General features: G+C 38.8%; 1 protein-coding gene and 1 long non-coding RNA gene across 4 annotated transcripts in view; both read left to right on the plus strand.

Annotated features, from left to right (window-relative positions):
- Positions 1-20,848, plus strand: part of LOC309630682 — a 440,591-nt gene that overhangs the window by 172,922 nt on the left and 246,821 nt on the right. The gene's annotated exons all lie outside the window — the stretch shown is intronic.
- The window catches only part of LOC309630453 (uncharacterized protein), a 311,054-nt gene that overhangs the window by 116,200 nt on the left and 174,006 nt on the right, over positions 1-20,848 (plus strand). The window contains exon 3 of one of the 3 annotated variants that reach the window (XR_014245674.1): positions 20,021-20,191. The exons of the other annotated variants lie outside the window; for them this stretch is intronic. The gene's annotated coding sequence lies outside the window, so the exon portion shown is untranslated. The remainder of the gene's footprint in view (positions 1-20,020; positions 20,192-20,848) is intronic. 3 annotated transcript variants of the gene reach the window in all.

Here is a 20,848-nt window from a genome sequence, read left to right on the forward strand (position 1 = left end):
CTTATGGCCAAGACATACAATAAATTCTGTAAAATCTACATGCTTTTTTAAAATGCCTCCTTGAATTGAAGACAAGAAATCTTACCAATTGAAATGTTCTTAAAACATTCCCGTTAGATTGTTTGTCATATATATTCAGCCTTAGAAAGGGTTTTCGGAGTGGATACCAGCATGCTACGCATTGAGTGAGGCAGAGAAGATCAGTATCAAAAAAAGCATAAGACAGAACCTGACCCATGTAAGAGCTTGTAGTCAAGGCAAAGAAGGAAAATCAAGATTAACTTATTCATGAATACTGTTGAGCACCTATTATATGTCAGGGCTGAACTAGAAAATATCATCCCTGCATTTGCAGAGATTAGAGTTGAGCCAATGCTACACACTCAGAAAAAAAGGCAAAAGCTTTCAACCGTGACTTTCAGCCAACTTGAACATTTTTTATTAGCACAGAAACAAAAAGAGTAGTATTCTAACTTTGCCGCTCTGTAGACGAATTGTCAATTTAATCTATTTAAAGTCAGATCCCTCACAATGTACTAATGCCAAGTATTTAGACATATACGAGAGGCATAAAATATTTAATGTTTATATAACCAGGGTGTGACATTTAGAACATCCAACACAAATGACTCAACAAGTATTGTGTATCAGGGTTTAGGAAATTCATGTGCTCTATATTACCAGGAATCTTTCCATTTACTAATATGTCTCTTCTTCAGTAATTATGTATGAAGACTGAGTGATGGATGAGCAAAGTTGTTATAGAATGAGTTGTGTCCTTCCACAATTCGTGTGTTGAAGTCCTAATGCCCCATGTGACTGTATTTTGAGTCAGGGTCTGTAAGGAGGTGATTAAGGTTAAGTGAGGTTATAAAGGTCAGGTCCTAATTCAATAAAACTGGGGTACTGATAAAAAGAGGAAGAGACACAGTGCTCTCCTTCTCTCTGTGCCCAGAGGAAAGGCCACGTGAGGACACAGGGAGAAGATGGCTGTCTAGAATCTGGGAAGAGAGCTCTCACCTGGAACCAAACTGACTGAGACATTTGGCTCCCAGAACTGTGAGAAAATAAATTTCTGTTGGTTAAGACAGCAGCTTGTTATAGTCTGTTATGGCAGCCCAAGAAGACTAAGACAAAAATAAACTAATATTTATTGAAGTACCTGCTAGGTGCCAGAATCTGTGCATTGTAACAGCCAGTATTTTTTGAATACTAACAAATAAAAATATTTCTAGGGAATTATCTTCCTTTACATAGTTCAGGATAGCTTACCACTGTGTCCACATTCCAACCACAAGATGAGAAAAGGCGAGGGAACCTCCCTTCCCTTTAAGGCATCACCCAGGATTTACACATTCTATTTGCTTGCCTCCTATTGGAAGATCTTAAATCACATAGCTACCTTAACTACAAAGGAAGCTAAGAAATGTAGTCCTTATTTTTTCTTTTGTCCAAATCAGAGGTTCTATTACTATCAAGGAAAGAATGCATATTAAAGGACAACAGACAATCTCTCCTATACCCCTACTTTCAAATGTACTTAGACGTTCCAGAACAGAATATTTAACGTTTATAGCCCTGCTGCTATGCCTCACCCTAGATCCTCTGATTACACCAGTGGATCATGTTACCACTTAATTGGGGCTAATATTTTCTACACATCTTGGTTACCGACTCCTGCTGCAATGAAGACAGCCCACCCTTTTGTGGATTAAGCCCAGTTGTTTATTGCCCACATAATGGAAGAAACACAAATTTTTCTCATAGCTGTGAAAGTAAAGTGATTTGCTTAAGGCTTCATATAGGTAGTAATAGAATAACTGGGATATGAATCAAGATTTTGGCATTGCAAATGCAGTTTTGTTCCCATTTAACTACCAGATGATTTAGAAGTGCCTCCTAATACACCGTAAGGTTTATGAATGAACGAGTTTCCACATAATAGAAGATATGAGGTGGGCAAGTTGGATGGTGAAGACCATCCTGAACAAATGGGAATAAATTTTGTGTTTCATCTGTTTCTTGTCTCTTAAAGAATTTGACTTTCAGTCAGTAATATTCCATGATGTGAATGTATCATGGTTTACTAAAGCTCCTATTAGGGTATATTTAGATTGTTTTCATTCTGTTTCACTGCTGTTATAAACCACACTGCATTAAACTTAACTGTCATAAATATTTATATGGGGTGGATAGTTCAAAAGTTATACACACCTTTAAAATCTGTTGACTGTCTTTGGCAATACTGCCAAACTACTGTCCAAAAAGCCTTCCTGATATTTACTTCCATCGAGAATATATGAGAATTTGTGGAATCTAAAATATGACACAAATGAACCTATTTATGAAACAGAAACAGAATCATGGACATAGAGGACAGACTGGTGGTTGCCAGGGAGGAGGGGTTTGGAGGAAGGATGGAGTGGGAGGCTGGGATTAGCAGATGTAAGCGATTATATATAGAATGGATAAACAAGGTCCTACTGTATAGCACAGGGAACTGTATTCAATATCCTGTGATAAACCATAATGGAAAAGAATATATATATATACACATACATATATCTGAATCACTTTGCTGTAGAGCAGAAATTAACATTGTAAATCAACTATACTTCAATGAAAAAAAATTAAAATTAAAAAATTATTAAAAAAAATTTTTTTTTAAATATATGAAAAAAAAGGAATATATGAGACTAAAATATTAGGTCCTAGATTGGGTTCTCCAGAAGCAAACCCTGATATGAAGATCCTCTGTAAGTGATTTATTCAGGAAGTGCTTCCTGGGGAGACCAGTAAGGACTCAAGAACCAGGACAGGGAAAGGATGGAAGCCAGGCAGAGTGTGCTCTCAGGCAAAGTGCTACAAAGCTTGGGCTTCAGCCTGGTCCCTCAGGAGAAATCTAGAGAATAAAGAAACCTCAGAATTGTCCCAAACAGAGGCAAGGGAGCTGGACTTTCACATTCTAGTGTCTGATGGTCATTTGTCAAGAGCCAACCCAGGGAAAAGGTAAACCCCAAGCATGCACGTTTTGACTCCTGGGTGTACAGTAAAGCAGCTCTAGTAGCCTGAGGGCAGTCCTCCAAAGAAGAGTCTCAAGTTCCAGACTTTAAAAGACACAGAAGTCAGTGCAGAGGCAGCGTAGGTTGTGCACAGAAAATATCACAAGAAATCTGAGAGGACCAGACAAAAGCATCAATATTTTCCGCTACAGCCCACCCCTTGCCCTTGCTCAAACCCTCTCACATCTCCTGTCGAGTTCACTCCATTCTATTAAAACTTCTTGAAGGTTGCTCAAAATTTCTGGGGAAAACTGTAAATGTGACAGTCGTTGAACAAGGTGCAGTCTCTCCTGCTGCAACTGGTCCTGAAGGGATGACATTTTACCATCTCCCACTTCTGCCACCCATTCTAGATTCCTCTCAACCACTCTTGAATGTAACAATGACACTATGCCCTACAGCCGAGTGCTTTCTTCATTGCTCTAGTGAAGGATCTTTTCGCTGGGCCTTCATGGGGAACTGAATCATGCTTATACCTCTAAATCTTTTGATCCTTTTCTCAACAATCTGCCAGGTCATTATTTGTTCCAAGCTTCCAAGAGCTATTCCGGTGACTTATTAGGACCGGCTCCAGGGGCCCTTGCCAGAGTGTTAAATACTGAGTCACAGGACAGTGGCCCTATATTAATAAAATCCCCCTTATCAACCACCCTGATTTGGTATCCTCAGTATTTAATTCCAGGCCTGCTCTCCCGGGACCAGAGAGTACGTATTACCCAAGTCCTATAGACCTTTTCGCAAATAATTTCTTCCTCCTTTAATCAAGCCAAAATTTCCCCAGTTAAGTCATGCTGAGGCTTGACCCTAGTTTTCTATCTAGAGGTCAGGGAGAAGGGTGGGGACAGATCATGAGGAGAGCAAGTATTGCCTTTCAGTGCATCTGCCTTAGTTGAGGCTTCTGAAAAGTCTCCAGACACGAAGGGGACTGCTTTCCTTTAGAAAAAGGGACTTTGGCAATCTTGCAGGTCCAGAGGGTTCGGTAGACTCTAGGGATTCACTGTTCTATAGCACATCTGTTCAGATTATCTGTCTTGAGTCTCAGGGTCCCCTTCCTTCCTTACTGGAGCCCTGATTTTGTACAGGGAATTCACTGTGACTGTTAAGTTCAGTCTTCTGTGAGGTTCTCTTACTCTTACAATCAAGTCTGGTCTTCAGCACAGTCTTTCCCCTGCCGCAAGGGGAGGGTCCCTTTTCACACTCTTAAAGGCCTGCTGGCTTTCCTACTGTGCCTTAAGTTGGTAATTGACTGACCTAAGCTTGCATTTTTCTCAGTTTGATGCATTAATAGCACTCAGAAACAGCTAACCACTTCACAGTTTTTGTAATCACTGCTTCGCCCATATCTTTCAAATGCATGCAATGTTGTATGAATGACAGCATCATTCCCATCTGTGTGCCAGCTCAACTTAACACAGGTGAAAGTCTTAGTAAATGTGTGCTAATGCCAGCAATAGTCACTCCCCTACCCAACACCAACAAAGGGGGCTTTGTTTTCAGATGGCCATTGAATAGCTAACTCCGGAATCTGGTCCCTAGAGTCGGCTTCCTAGGACCACTGATGGTACCAACTATCTTAGGGGAGTTCTGCAGAAGCAGTTCCTGAGATGAGCATTCATTTGCAAATAGTTTCCAAAAATGCTTCCAGGAAGACTGGTAAAAGAGTGGGAAACAGGTTGGAAAAAGGGAAAAAAGCCAGCACTGGTGTGGTCTCAGGCAGAAATCTCTCAGAAGGTAGATCTCTGAGAGGAACTCTGGAATCTAAGTGACACCTCACAACTATCCCAGTCTGAAGCAAGGGAGCTAGACTTTGGTACTTCTGCATCCATCAGTCTTTGGACAACGTCCATCAGCCAGAATGTAAACCCCTAGATACTTCCAATTCTCTGTACAGTGAGAATAAAATGACTCCAGTAGCCCAAGGGCTCTTGAGGGTAGAGCTGCCGGCACTGGTCCCTCGAAGGGCGAGCACAGAGAAAGTGGGCATGGTGGGGGAGAGCACAGACAAGGTAAAAATGGATCCTGGGAATCTGGGCAGACCACTGTCTGCTACGGCTATATTCCTCTTTTTGTTCATTTACTTGTTTTCTGTGTGTTTGTTTGCATAACTTTTTATTTTTATTCACTTTTTCTTTTTAAGATTCAAGTTTAATTTACTTGCAGGATGGGTAATAGTTTGCATATAGTACAAAAGTCAAATTTTCTAGAAGGTTTACAGGGAAAATCTCCTTCTTTTTTATTCCTTCAAAGAGATCCTCTGAGAACAGATTTTACCCGGTACAAAAATCACTAAACCTCTTCTGTTTCATGTTTATGGAATTCCTCTTTACACTTCTATCTTCTCATTTAAAGGGATTGATTCTTTTCTGCATGGGAGCCCAGAACAAAGATGGCATCCCATCACCAAAACAGAAAACAAAGTAAGAGTCATTGAGTTATTGAGTGCTACATAACATGCAGGAAGGAAACTAACAATGAGGCCTAATTCCCCATATGTTAATTGGTAAATCATCATTGTTCAAGGAAGCGATAATAACAATTATAAGTTTAGGGAAAAAATTCCGTTAATTAACAAAAATGTTTGTCTCAAAATTTTATTTGTTTGTTATACTGTGAGAAAAAGAGAAATCATTATAGTGTGGGCTGGTAAAACACTGGATAATAATGAAAGGCAGTGGATGAGTTTTAGGGCCATCCATCAGACTGGGCCTTTAAAAGACACAGAGGATTTACTTATTCTGAAAAAAAAAAAGTCAGAGTGAAGAGAACCATAGGTAGGATTAAGAAAACTTATGTACTAACCCCAGTTTTGCCAGGAACTTGCTGTGTTTGCTTGGTTAATTCACTTAACCTCTCTGTGCTTCCATGCTCATCTGTAATCTCCATTCAAGAGTATTGTGGAGATGGAAATGAAATAAGTATCTGCAAAGCAAAGAATTTGGATAATTTGATATGCAACAATATAATTAATAATAATACTAACATGAGGGATTAGGCTGGTAGGCAAGTTTTTTCCTTTTGATTTACTTTTAGATTGCCACTATCATTTAGCCATCTGAACAAGGTATCTACAGGTTTAGTTTATTCTCCAAGACCAAATCAACTCACCCTACAGATAGAAATGTACACTTTCACTGTTAACAGTGCTATTGGGGAAATGCAGGATATCAAGTGAAGACAGATGATGTGGTCAGCTCCTAGACCTTACTTTCTTCTGACTCACAGAGCTTACCTTCATGACTCAGTTGGTGTGATTGGGAAGGAGGGAGCTGTCAAAAGTTATATTATGAATTTGCATTTTCACGTAAATGAGGAAAACCAAGCCTGCAACTCATTAAGATGTTTGAATCTATCAGATGAATGGAGGAAATTACCAACTGCCTTTATTTATGTTGCTTCCTAAGAGTACGGAGATACTTTAAAGCAGTTGTCCCCAACCTTTTTGGCACCAGGGACCGGTTTTGTGGAAGACAATTTTTCCACAGATGTGGGTTGGGGGGATGGTTCAGGCGGTAATGTGAGCGATGAGGAGCGATGGGGAGCGGCAGATGAAGCTTCGCTGGCTTGCCCGCCGCTCACCTCCTGCTATGCGGCCCAGTTCCTAACAGGCCCGGATCGGTGCCGGTCCACGGCCCAGGTGTTGGGGACCCCTGCTTTAAGCTCCTGATCTTCAAGTCTATTTATGCTTACATGCTGATTTATGCAGTTACCTGTCCATCAAGTGTCTACATATCATAGGCTGAGCTACATCGATCTTGAGAACAGCTATTGTGGACCACCAGATTCCAAAGTGGATTTTGATTTTGCCTGAATTATCCCTGTAGGAGTTTTCTATCATTGCCATAACACATTACCACAAACCTAAGCTACTTAAACAGCATAAATTTATTATCTCACAGTTTACTAGATCAGAAGTCCAGAAACAGCAGACTGATACTCTGCTTAGGGTATCACAGGGCAGAAATGAAGGTGCGGGCAGGGCTGTGTTCCTTTCTGGAGGCTCTAAGAATTCACTTCCAATCTCATTCTGGTTGTTGGCAGAATTCAGCTCCATGTGGTTGTAGAACTGATGCGTTATCTCCTTGTGGCTATCTGCTAGTGGCTGCCCTTAGCTCCTAGTCGCCTCTCTGCAATTTTTGCATGTTGTTCCCTGCATCTCAGAGCCAGCAACAATTCACTGAACTTTTATTGCACTACTGCTTTTCTTCTGTGTCCTCTTTTTCTGCCACATCTCTCTCACTGACTGTTCTGCCTTCCTCTTTTAAAAGCTCAAGTGATTAGATTGAGCCCACCCGATAATCCAGGATAATCTCCTGTTTTAAGGTTTGTAACCTTAATCACATCTGCAAAGACCCTTTTGCTGTAACATAGTCCAAGGTTCTACTGATTAAGGCACAGTGTGGAAATCTTTGGGGGTTACTGTTCTGCCTGTCACAATCTCAAAGACCAAAATATAAGTAATTATGGGATACTGTGTCCTCATATAGTTACCTTCCTTCTAGAATTATTTATTGTGATTAGTTATTAGCTGCTGCCTGGCTTATCCAGGAACCATAGGAAGCAGGTGAGATACTAAGATAGGGGAAAGGTAGGGGATGTGTACACGACACATTCACTTCTCCGGATGTTTCCTTCCATATGCAGAGACATTCTCTAGCAAAAAACGTTTGGCCTCTCGCACACTGCCTCATTTCCCCCACCATAATGTGACTGATGACTTTGGAGGAGGAACTGGGATGGCATGGATCAGCCCATGTTAGGGGTCATATTTGGGATCTGTCTGCCTGCAGAGAGTATGAGCACTGGTCTGCCCTTGGCCACATGATGAGCTCAGTTAAATGTTCTGCCTTGTACGTGAAGGACTCTAGTTGTTAACTATAATTGAGTATATATGTTCAAATGGATTAAGTTATTCTTCCAGGCCAGTTTAACCATGGACAAGTCAAGTTCAATCTTTTAGATATATTGAGTAACTACTACATGCAAAGTAAAGTACCTGGTACTATGAAATAGACAAAAATGAATAGTGACTTCCAATTATAAAATAAGACAGTAAAAGTATCTTTTCTCTCTTCTCTCTGAAATCACTCCAATAAAAACAGTATAATGAAGGAAAGGGATGAGAAGGAGGGAGGCAGTGTATATAACTTGGTATTGTCACCTTTTATAGTGGGGGAAAGGGAAAGGTGGGTGTCAAAAAATCTAAATCTGATAAATTAAGTAGTATATGTTTAAACATATTTACAGAAACACAAGAAAGTTCTAGAAAAGCTAATAACGATAATATGATTAAATGGAAGGAGGATGGGAGGTGAGAAGAAACACAAATATGCTAGTTTTACCATTACTTAAAGTAGGGAGACAGTAGATGCTGTCTAAAGAAACAGAAGATGTGTTATATTTTATAAATTTTAGTTGTAAATTATGTCACTAGATTAAAAATAGAATGCAAATATGCAGAAGGAAACTTGTATTTAACAAGAGCAAAGAAAAATTAAATAATACAATGAAAGATTGGAAAACACATAAAAATAAGAAGAATAACAGGAAGGTAACAGAACTGAAAGGTATTTCTTATCAAAAAATATAAATGGTATAAGCGTTCCTATTAAAAGATAAAGACTCTCAGGACTTCCCTGGTGGTCCAGTGGTAAAGAATCCATCTTACATTGCAGGGGATGCAGGTTCGATCCCTGGTCAGGGAACTAAGATCCCACATGTCGCGGGGCAGCTAAGCCTGCGAGGCGCAACTACTGAGCCCGCACGCCACAACTAAAGAGCCCACATGCCACAAACTACAGAGCCCACATGCTCTGGAGCCCATGTGCCACAACTAGAGAAGAGAAAGCCACACGTCACAACTAGAGAGAAGTCCACGCGCCACAATGAAGAGTCTGCGCCACAGCAAAAGATCCTGCTTGCCTTAACAAAGATCCTGTGTGCCGCAACTAAGACCGGATGCAACCAAAAAATAAATTAAATAAATAAATAAATAAATAATAAATGAATCTTAAAAATAAAGATAAAAACTCTCAAATTGTATCAAAATATAAAGTCCAAACATATGATATATATAATAAGCACACATTTAAAGCACATTGACAAAGAAAGGCTGAAAATGAAAGAATGTATAAAGGCTTATCATACAAATAAAAAGATGGTTCACTGAAAAAGACACAAATTGGTTTTCAAACATATGAAACGAGCCTACCCTCATAAAAAGTGTAATTCAAAATAAAACTACTCTAGAGGGGGCTGTTCACCCATCAAATTAGCAAAGATCAAAAGTCAGATAGCACATTAGTTGTTGGAAGTGAGACTTAACAGGCACTTTCATGTATTGCTGGAAGGACTGTAAATTAGCCCAACATTTATAGAGTGTAATTTGATGTACAAATACATTGACTCTATGATGCAGCAATTCCAGTTTGATGAATTTACCCTATAGCAATCCTCACACGTATGTACAAGGATGCATTATCAATGCAGTATTACCTGTAAGAGCAAATATTTTAAAGTAATTTGATGTGTACATTAATCAAACCTATGAAGTCATTAAAAATGAAAATGTAGCTTTCAATGTATTTGTACAAAATGAGTTACAAGATTAAGGGGGAAAGAAAGTGTCCCTATCAAGGATCATCGCTAGCCCACATATTGCTTTTGTACAAGTTAGAAAAAGATGTTCCCTTCTCCTGCATGGATGAAGTCTTCACCTGGGTCCACAGTTTGTAAGTGGAGCAGGAGAGGACTTTAGCTCCACACGCCCCTCAACCACACACTCTTATGGAGGAGAGCCTTAATGTGGGTGCCCTGGCTCCAGAGCAAAAACTTGCATTACTTTTAATATGGCATTTAAAAAAAAGAATGCTGTGGGACTTCCCTGGTGGTCAGTGGTTAAGACTCTGTTCTCCTAATGCAGGGGGCATGGGTTCGATCCCTGGTCAGGGAACTAAGATCCCGCAAGCCACACGGTGTGGCCAAAAAAAGAAAAAAGAACATTGCACCTTCATTTCTATTATTTTGGTACATAGACATACTATCAAACAGTTATCTGAGCAGAAATAATGAATTGAAGATATCTTAATGTAACCCATAAGGAAAATAATAATTGGTGGATCATTAAGACTTAATCTTCTAGTGGAAAGAGTAGCATTTTATTTACCAGACGATCTTAATTTGTTTTCTGAATTGAATTAATTAATTAGTTAATTTAGTTTTTAACACCACTTGTTACTTTTGAATAGTATCATTAAAGTTTAAATTAGTAAAGTTTGTAAACAATGAATTGGAAGATGGACCATGGTGTCTCAGATTTGTATCAAACAAATGTTACAATCTATATTTCTATGATGCCTCTCTCTATAAATAGGTAGATAGATAGATATTTCATATCAATAAATATAAATGGTATAAGCTTTACTTATATGTGTGTGTGTATATGTATATATATAGAGAGAGAGAGAGAGAAAGAGTCAATTATCTGTAAGTTTGGCCCATATCATACTCAGATATGGTTTGTTTTAAAGCTGTTAAACAAATATACAACAACATTTCAGTAACTTAACACATAATAACCCAATGCAGATGTTCCTGGTTGGTTGGTGGCTTTCCTCTTGAATGATCTGGATACACAGGCTCTTTCCATCTGTGCTCTGCCGTGACCTTGGAGTTTGGAGTCCTCGGCATACAACTGACAGAAAAGAAAAGAAAGAGTGGAGAATCCTGCCTCTTAAAAGCCTCAGACAGGAAGTGACAACTATCACTTCTACTCTCATCACATTGGTGAGATCTAGTCTTATGGCCGCACTTAAATACAAAGGCTGCTGGAAATGTCTGAAGCTCCACAGATGTCAACCAAGAACAATGCTATACCATGAAAGGGGGAGCATGAATTTTTGATGAATAGCTAAATATCTCTGCCATAGAGTTGAATCTGACTGAATGATAACTTTGAATTTAGATGTTTGGCATTTTGTGAACTCAGGATTGGCCTATAAATGGGATGGAAGATTTAAGCGGAATACAGTACCTGATGATTCTTTTTTTTTTGGTGTAATTATAATTTTATGATAAATCATGTTATCTTGATTAAGTCAATTACTACTATTCCTCTTTTTCCTTCAACATTCTTCTTTTTTGTTTCTTTTTCTTTTTAAAATTTTTTATACAAGTTTTAAAGGTTACTTTCCATTTACAGTTATTACAAAATATTGGCTATATTCCCCATGTTGTACAATACATCCTTGAGCCTATCTTATACCAAGTAGTTTGTACCTCCCACTCCCTCCCACTCCTATATTGCCTCTTCCCCTTCCCCACTGGTAACCATTAGTTTGTTCTCTATATCTGTGAGTCTGCTTCTTTTTTATTATGTTCACTAGTTTGTTGTATTTTGTAGATTCCACATATAAGCAATATCAGTATTTATCTTTATCTGACTTATTTCACTTAGCATAATGCTCTCCAAGTCCATCTATGTTGCTGCAAATGGCAAAATTTCATTCTATTTTAAGGATGAGTAGTATTCTGTTGTATATATATACCACGGCTTCTTTATCCATTCATCTGTCGATGGACACGTCCATGTCTTGGCCATTGTAAATAATGTTTACAGCTTCTTTTGAAGAGTCAGAAGATTAGGTGATCCTGGGCTCACATTCCTGCATGTCTCCCTCTGTTGAAGCCCTTTAGGTGGTGTAGGATGCTCTCTTTAATCCCAGTCTCCACTACTCTCTATTGTATCCTTCACATGGAGGCCATATGACAGTAGCCATTTACCACTGCACTTATGCTGATTTTTTTTCTTAACAAGAAGAGTGAGATATTTCTTACCTCTATATGTATTTCTTTCAAAAATGGGAAATATTGACTATAGTTCCCTGTGCTGAAAAGTAGGTCCTTGTTGGTTATCTATTTTATAGTACCTGATGATTCTTGAAAGACTTGCCTACATGTGTAGTCCCCTTCTCTGTGATTCTTCAACACACTTCTGCCTGAAGTTTATTCCCAAACTTGGACAATCTCAGTCAAAACTATACTGAGCTCTTCTGCAAATTCAACCTGCATTTATCATTCTTTATATTCATGGACCTTCATGGTGGCTGACACTGTTGACTGCTTCCTCTTTCATAGCCCTCTCTTCTTTGTCCATTCTTACTTCTTTTCTCACCTCTTCTGGACATTTCATCTCAGATCTCTTCCCAGGTTTCTTCTCCTAATGCTCCTTAAATGTTAGTGTTCCTGGTAGGTTAATCCTGACTCAACACTCTTCCTCTTCCAAACCTTCCTTGAATGATCTTATCCTTCCTAAGATTAGAACCATCACCTGTATGCAGTTAGTGCTCAGATTTGTATCTCTAGATGTTATCTCTAACCTGAGCTTCAGACCATGCTTCCATGCTGAACATTTTTCCTGGACATCACAAGAAAACTTTCATTAAGTCTAAACATACCTCTTTATAAACTTTCTCTTCCTCTAGTATTTTTTGTCTTAACAATGAGACTCTACTTATCCAGTTATATAAGCTAAAAAATTCATGCTTGACCCTATTTATTTTATCCCCATTAAATTAATCATAAACATGGCTGTCTTATTTTACCTCTTGAATATACTTCAAATCCATTCCTTTTTATTCATTTCTTATTATTATTGCCTTAATTTGGAACTTCAAAATTCTCTGGATTACTGAAATCATCTCATTTTGGGTCCCCTACTGCAGTCCTCCTCTCTTTAGATTGCACACATTTGCTAATACTGATTCCAACCCCGACCTAGTGGCTCAGAACATCCTGAATTGGGTTGGGATTTTCAACTTGAGTTTTTACAGAAGATCTTAGGTAATTTTGATCACCAGCCAAGTTTGGAAATCACTGTCCTAGAATGAGTCCTATGAGCAAGCCATAAGTAGCAGGTTATATAGCAACCAAGCCCTGTGTATATTTTCAGGCCTTTATAGATTATCTCTTGGTTTTCCAAGCCCTGAAAACAACAAAGGAGTGACACTGAGGCTCTGATGTGATATATCTAGTTCCTTCAACTGTTTCAAGTTCAATTCAATTCAATTGGCATCACTACAGAGTGACTGAATTGGAGGAACACTTGGGCCATACTGTGAATTTTATACACCCCTATGTTCAGTGCATTAGTCAAGTCACGGAAGTTTTTCATCAGGCCATGTCAGGCAAATATTAAGGAATGAATCAATACACTGGCAAACTGGGATCCAATGGGGGGCTACTGTATAACCTTGATGCTGAACTATGAATGCCATCACTCAGTAGAAAGAGAATACAGTAGGGAATGGATGAGTATGTGTCAGTGTTTCTTAGATTGGCTACTTTATGATAAAGGGAATTTGTTGGGAGGATATTGGGGAGCTCATCAAGTTGGCTGGAGGTAGAAGAAAGGGCTGGTCAATGAGCAGAAACCAAGGAAGCTTGGAGGTCTAAGAAGCAGAAAACAGAGCAGTCATGTCAGTAGCAGAAACAGGCTGGTCAAAACACTGCCACCATGACAGCTAGATGGAAGACCCCCAAGAGCTCATGCTGGCCCTGTCTACCTTGTTTAACATTTAAAGATCTACTTGGTCAAACTAAGGTTGTTGCCAGCCCCCTTGATGGCGCCAGTGCCAGGGACAGAGTGGATTCAGTGGGAGGCAGAAATAGGACTAGCCCAATAAAGAGGAGCTCATTTTCCAAAAGGAAGACAGGGTCCTGTTACAAGAAGAGAATAAATGCTAAGCAGCCAATGACTGACAAATATCCATTGCCGTGCACCTAAGGAAATAAAGGGGAGAAAGAAAAAAGATGGGGAAACAAGACTGAGGAAGTAGGGAAAATATTAGGTTCACACATCACACAAACAGCCACATGGGAATTTTATTTTGTTTCCCTTTGTTTTTATTACTTTTTAAATTAATCAAAAGAAAATCCCTTATGGACTTGATAACAATACATCTGGTCCTAATAATCCAAGAAATATCTATTTATAGACATTGAATGTGTTGCTGAAATTAAACATAATGCATGAACAAAAATTGCAAGATAGGTTTAGGTTTTGACTTTTCAATAAAGTATACCACAAAGGGAATAAAGAAATTCTTTTCTCAAATTAATGGTGAATTCTTTTGTCATGAGAATAGGAGCTTATATTCATTTCACTGAAAGCACATAAATTGTTCTAGACAAGAAAAACAAAAGTAGCCCAAGGCAGTATTTTCATTATAAAAAAAGGCACATGTCCATGAATATCTAGTTTAATATTAACAAAAGTCATTCAATTAGCTATGCATGTGCCATTGTTATGAATATGTATTCGTGTCTCAGCTAAGTAACACTGATATCTTTTATTCACCAGTTCAGAGATTCAGATGTTATAAACATTACCCTTCTTGCCCTGGTGTGACATAAGGGATTTGAGTCCAAAAAAGACCCGACACTTCCCACCACTGGATATGCAAATTTCTTTAGAAATTTCAACTTTCTGTTATGGAAATTGCCTTTGTTGTTTGCTGATTTTATTTCTTCTCTAAAATCATTAAAAGAAGAACAATCCTGATGAGTTAACATTGGTTCTTTAATAATAGCAATTTTTAAAGATCTAAAAAATGGTTTCCTTTTTCTTATCTCTTGCAATAGCTCTAAGAGGCCCAAAGAAAGAGAAAAGCATGTAAAATGCAGGTGAATGAGACTGTTTAGAGCAGGGATAACAAATTCCCTTGTCTATGACAGACTTTGCTAATCATTTCGGGTCCTCTTTCCTGCTAAGCCCAGATGCGGTTTCTGTATCCAAAACTCAATTCTTAAGTATGTACTTTTGATCTATAGGACTCGGCATGTAAGATGAAACATACTTGCTATACATAATTTGGATCAATGCAGTTCATTCAGGAAAAAAACAAGTCTTTTCATGCTACTCTATTTAGAAGATTTATACAGCAACAATGACTCAACAGCCTCAATTTCCATCATTTGGAAAATCTTATACTGTCCAACCATTAGTGACTTAGAATCTCTTATTTTCCCTTCTCTCAATTTTGACTTCTCCCACCACCACTGAGAATGGATTGTCTAAACCCTTACATCCTTTCTCTTCTGGGCTTTTATCATCTTTTTATCTTTTCCCCTGACCAGGCATTTCTTATTTCAGCAACCTCTGTACTAGAAATGAAACATGCACACACACATTAATTTTATATGCTCCCAAAAAATTCTGGTTCAGAGAATGAAGTGTCTTCTTAAATATATATACGTATTACCTGTAGATTTCCATTGTTTAAGCTTTACCTACTCTCTACCCTCTTAAATAAATTCTATTCATTATTGACAATTAAATTATTAAGTTCTCGAAATATGCAAAGTTTCATTTGAAAAACACACCAGAAATAATCTAGCAAAGGTATTTTCATGTTTCATATACCATCCTCCTTGGTTTTGCAACAAGAAATCCTATCAAACAAAATCTGTCTTTAGGAGGGTGGAAATCTCTTCTAGTTAGGCTCAAACACTGCCTTCCTTCTTTACCTAGGCAATTCCTACACCTTTATTCTTGTTTCAGATAGAGTTCAAGGGTCACTTCCTCAAAGAAGCTTTCCGTCCTTGACCTCCTAGTTTAGTTTCAATTCTCTTACTAATTTCTAGTGACTAGTGCATAAGGTGATGTTCTTTTCTTTTATTTACCTGTGCTATGCATTCATTGCTGCAATTTTTTCTATTACTGTTTCTACTACTAGACTGTAAACTTTGTGAGATTAGGAGCTGTATCTGCTTTTGCTTTACATTATCTCCCCAGGGCCTAACATAGTGCCTAGACCTATACTTGTGACTCAATAAATAATGGTTGAATGAATTAGTAAGTATTTCACTTCAAGGTATGGATGACTTATGATAGTTTAATATGTCCTATCTACTGAGTGCATTTGCAGGCCAGAGGAGAAAATATCTTAACCCAAAGGGATCTCCAATGGAAACTTTCAACCACATGTGACAGGACAAAGAGAAAACTTCTCCTGGGAAGGAGGTAAAGCTCCTTCCTTCCACTCTTCAATGGATGCCACATAAAGGGCCTTCTAGTTCTCTGGATAGGACATCTAGGATAACTGCCTGCATTCCCAGAGTGCTTCAGATTCCAGATTCCAGCTGCATTTCTGTGAATGTGAGCTTTCATCTTCCTCCTAATGGCCCCTCTAGGGCCTCAACAGGTTGATGGGTCCACATCCAGCAGCTAGGTTAGAGTTAGGAGATCACTTAAGCAATGGGATAGCAATGTTCTCCTGGCCTAGGGCTCAGAGTGACCAGGTTAACATGGGATCCTTAGTACTGTCAGGCGTTTTTCCCCTTTTTTGCACCTTAGGTCAACATCATAAAAGTGACTAAAATTGCTGTCCTCAGTTGGTATGGAATTAAGGAGAAACTTTGGTCCTTATAACCATTAAAGCCTTAATTAACTCAAAAATGGGAATTCATTACCTCCCATGTATCTTGTGCTCTAGCTTTCAAATTACATCCCTGCCACAGGCCTGGACCTGCAGTCCCCCTTCTAACCAAAAGGTGCTTTGCCCTCCAGAGTGGTCAGCCGACAATCTTGTCTCTTCAGGAAGGTAGTAGTCAACTCTTCACTGAACGATGCTTCCCTTTGATTGTCTAGGTGGACGGAAGTAATACAGTATTTTTTTTTAAATTATTATTTATTTATTTATTTACTTTTGGCTGTGTTGGGTCTTCGTTTCTGTGCGAGGGCTTTCTCCAGTTGTGGCAAGTGGGGGCCACTCTTCATCGCAGTGCGCGGGCCTCTCACTATTGTGGCCTCCCTTGTTGCGGAGCACAGGCTCCAGACGCGCAGGCTCAGTAGTTGTGGCTCACGGGCCCAGCTGCTCTGCGGCATGTGGGATCTTCCCAGACCAGGGCTCGAACCCGTGTCCCCTGCATCGGCAGGCAGATTCTCAACCACTGAGCCACCAGGGAAGCCCAGTAATACAGTATTTGATGTTCAGGAAAATGCTGGAAAATCCCGCTGCACTGTGAAAGGCAAATTATAAATTCCTTGGAAAAAGGACTGTCTTACCTATTTCTTGTGGCCGGCCCAGTGCCTAACAATTATTCATACTAAGTAAAAATTGTTATTGGTTAACTGGTTGTTTTGCAGATGGATTAAATTGACATCGTCGGTCAGGGTGCCCACACTGTGATAAACAAGACTTGAGAGTAGTGGTTCCCTGAGTTGCTGGTGCTAGAGAGAGTGTTTAATGAGAGCAGGTTACCAAGCTGCACCCCCCAAAATATTACAGCTCATGGTGTATGCGGTGGAGCCTTGAAAGCCAGATTTCATAAAGCTTCCCTACATGACTCACCACGCTGGATCAAATCTAAAATACCATCAGCTGTAGAAGGGAGCATTATTTGCTTATCTTTAAAAAGAAAAAGAAGTTGTCAGTTAACCTGTGCCTTGGTACTTGTGATGTCATTGGTCAGAAGCTGCAGCTGGATTTTAGAGTTGTGAAAAAGTATAAACATGAAATGCTGATTTAGAGCATTTGGAGTGACTCCGAGGACATACTGATATTGGGGTTAACCATGAAGCAACAGCATGAAGGCCAGAGGAGAAGAGGGTAAGAGTGTACTATTAATCTGAGGAAAACTTGCAGTTGGTTTCTATCTGTCAATGAATAAGGTTGCAAACTGCTAGGGTGAATCTATTTTTTTTGTACCTCAAATCTTAGAATGCCAGGTCAAGCGACACTCTTGGTTTGCCTTACAAAATCATTTTACAAAAAGCATAATGAAAATGAAATGCTTAACCATGTGTAGTTGTTCATTTTGATTTTTTTTGAAGGGAAAAATGTACAAAAATGTGACAGTCTTATAATTAGAGCCTATATGAACAGGAAGTGATATTTACATAAATGGTCAAGTGGGTCTGTGGTAACGATTTGGTTCTAACAACCTGTGTTCAGTTGGGTAGTCATTCTTTATCAGCTCTGTCCAATAGAAATATAATGCGAGCCACAAAGGAAACTTTGAATTTCCTAGTAACTGTGTTTCAAAAAGTTAAAAGAAACAGGTGAAATTAATGTCAATAATATATTCAGTGCAGCATATCCCAAATATTGTCATGTCAACATCTACTTAATAAAATAATAATGAATGAGTTATTCAACATTATGTTTTTCATACTGTCTTCAGACTCTGGTGTGTATTTTCCACTTCAATCAGTTTTGACTGACCACATTTCTAATGCTCAGTAGCCACATGTGGCTGCCATATTGGATAGTGTAGCTTTATAGTCTCTCTGGCAGTTTATGTATCTCTAAATTAGAAGAGCATCTGTCCCTCTATAATTCCTCCGTGGCAGTGTAGTGGGAAACTTCCTGGAATGGGTGTTGAATTCCCTTAGAGGAAAGATTTCTCTCCCATTTCCTATTTTCATAGTTAATTATCAACATAAATACAAAATAAGCATGATTATGTGTTGATGGAAATGAAGCTTGTATGCATAGCTTTACCTAATTCAGAAACAAATTATTTTACTTTGACATAGTCTTATATATATACATATTTTACATATAGATATAGCAGACACATTTGTGTGTCTCAAATTCAAATGTCAGTCTCAAATTCAGACTCAGATTTTGCTCATCTAAGACTGAATTGGTAGCTGAAATACAGGGGATACAAAGAAATGTAAGACACACGGTCGCTTTCCTCCAGGAATTTACACTGTACTTAGGGAGAAATGGATGAGGCCCAATGAGCTCTAAGATGGTGCCCAAATTACTTTGGCATACTGGAATTCTGTGATGTTAAATATAACATGAAATAAGCAGGATATTAGCTGGGTTTTATATGTCCTTTTGGCCAGTAGGAATTTTCATTATAATGAGTTCATGTAATGAGATGACTTGTAGTCATACTGAGTACCAATTCTGATGCCATAGATTTTTGATTTTTCAAAGAATTTCAAAGCAACTCACAGCACCACTAAAAAGGCTCCTGCTGATTATCATCTTAGTTTTTATGTTGGTTCTTAACAAAGCAGATATGTTTGCCCTTGGAAAGACACAACTGCAAAAATACAGAGTGTGATGATTAAACAAGAACGAAATCAAATTAACTACAATGAACCACAGAAATGACTAAGGACAAGCTATATTCCGCATAAACATGTCCTAAATTTAACTTTTCCTCTAGAAGAATTTCCAAGTCAAAGTAACAGGCTGCATGCCCATGGAACCACATTATCAGACCCTGACAATGGGCAGCCACAGGACCTTTGCATAGCTCTCTCTTCCTTTGACAACCTTGCCTGGTTACTGCTAGATTTGTAAGTCTGTGGTTGGTTGCGGGTTCTGCAAAAATTTCCTGAATAAGAAGAGGAAAAGAAGATTCCCTGTTCATTTACTTGTTTCAATTTAATACCAGGTTAAGAAATTCTGCTTCCGAGTGAAACCCTGTTTTCTGAGCTGATCATTCAAACACACTGCAGTCGGAGAAGCCAAATGGAGAAACGCAGTGATAAAATATCCAAGATTAAAAGCCCATTTTATTTCAGTTCTTTTGAATCCACTTTCACTCATTAGTCTTTTATTGTATATCCTTCTCCAAAATTGCCTGACGTCTTATGGTTCTGAGGAGAAAACAGAAAAGGTTCTTGGCATCTGATCAGAAGCCAAATTATTGAGTAGATTTACATCTTACCATAATGTTGGCTTAGAGGTATGTATGTCTCTCATCAAGCTCCCATAACCTTCCCTCTGACTTAAACTACATGTAATCAATTCCATGGCAATAGAAAGAGACTTACCTATTTCTTGGAAGCGAATAGAACAAACAAATGTTTGGACAACCGCAGCTGTATTAATATACATGAGAAAGAAACAGCTAGTGTTATTCTACAGAAATGAATGAATGAATAAATAAATAGACTCTAAGCACTTTATTCTTCTCACATAATTTCTTCTCAGTGACATTATTGAACAGGCTGTTGAAAACAAACATCGTTAAATGAGAAAAGAAGAGCAGCCGCCTTTCTGATTCCCCGCTGCAACATTTTCCAATGACGAATGCTCCCTAAATGGATTGAGCTTCTTGAAAAAGAAGTCTGAGAGAAATTTGATGTGGCCCGCTGACCCCTGGTAAGCACATGTATCTTCACCTGTCACACAACACACTGGCGCTTGCTTACTTTTCAGCAAAGACTATTGATTTTGCTTATTGGCTGCAGGTGAGTCCATAAAGAACAAATTACAAAGTCAGAGGTCCACAGTCAGCATTTGCTTGCATGATAACAGGGGCTTCACTCCACCCGCACCGTTCACCATGAACATCCTCAGCAGCCCAGCCAAAGGAGAAGGCTGGGTAAGAAACCTGGGATGTTTTTTCAATGGCTGTAAAGTCAGTGTTATATACAAAGGTTTCTGTGAAAGATGAAAATGCAGGAAATTGGCTACAACTGTGGTGGGTAGGGCATTTTATATATATATATGTGTGTGTGTGTGTGTGTGTGTGTGTGTGTGTGTGTGTGTGTGTTTGTAGATACTGGATGGGAAGCAGAACCTTAAAGTAAAGAAGATATACCATTCTGGATGTAGAAAAGGAAGCATAGAATGGGCGTTTGGTGCACCTGTGAAATTGTCCTTTCTTGAAGCTTAAAAAAAAACATGTAGACTGATATAAGTATATTTCTACTGTAGAGAGTTTATGGTCTGACAGTTTCTCCAGATAACTTCCAGGCCAAAGAGTCTATGATTTTCTTATAGAGATTTAAGGGTGTCAGAACATGTTTCTTCTGT

This window comes from Balaenoptera borealis, assembly GCF_965194805.1.
Source record: "Balaenoptera borealis genome assembly, chromosome: 1".
Taxonomy (NCBI): Eukaryota; Metazoa; Chordata; class Mammalia; order Artiodactyla; family Balaenopteridae; genus Balaenoptera; species Balaenoptera borealis.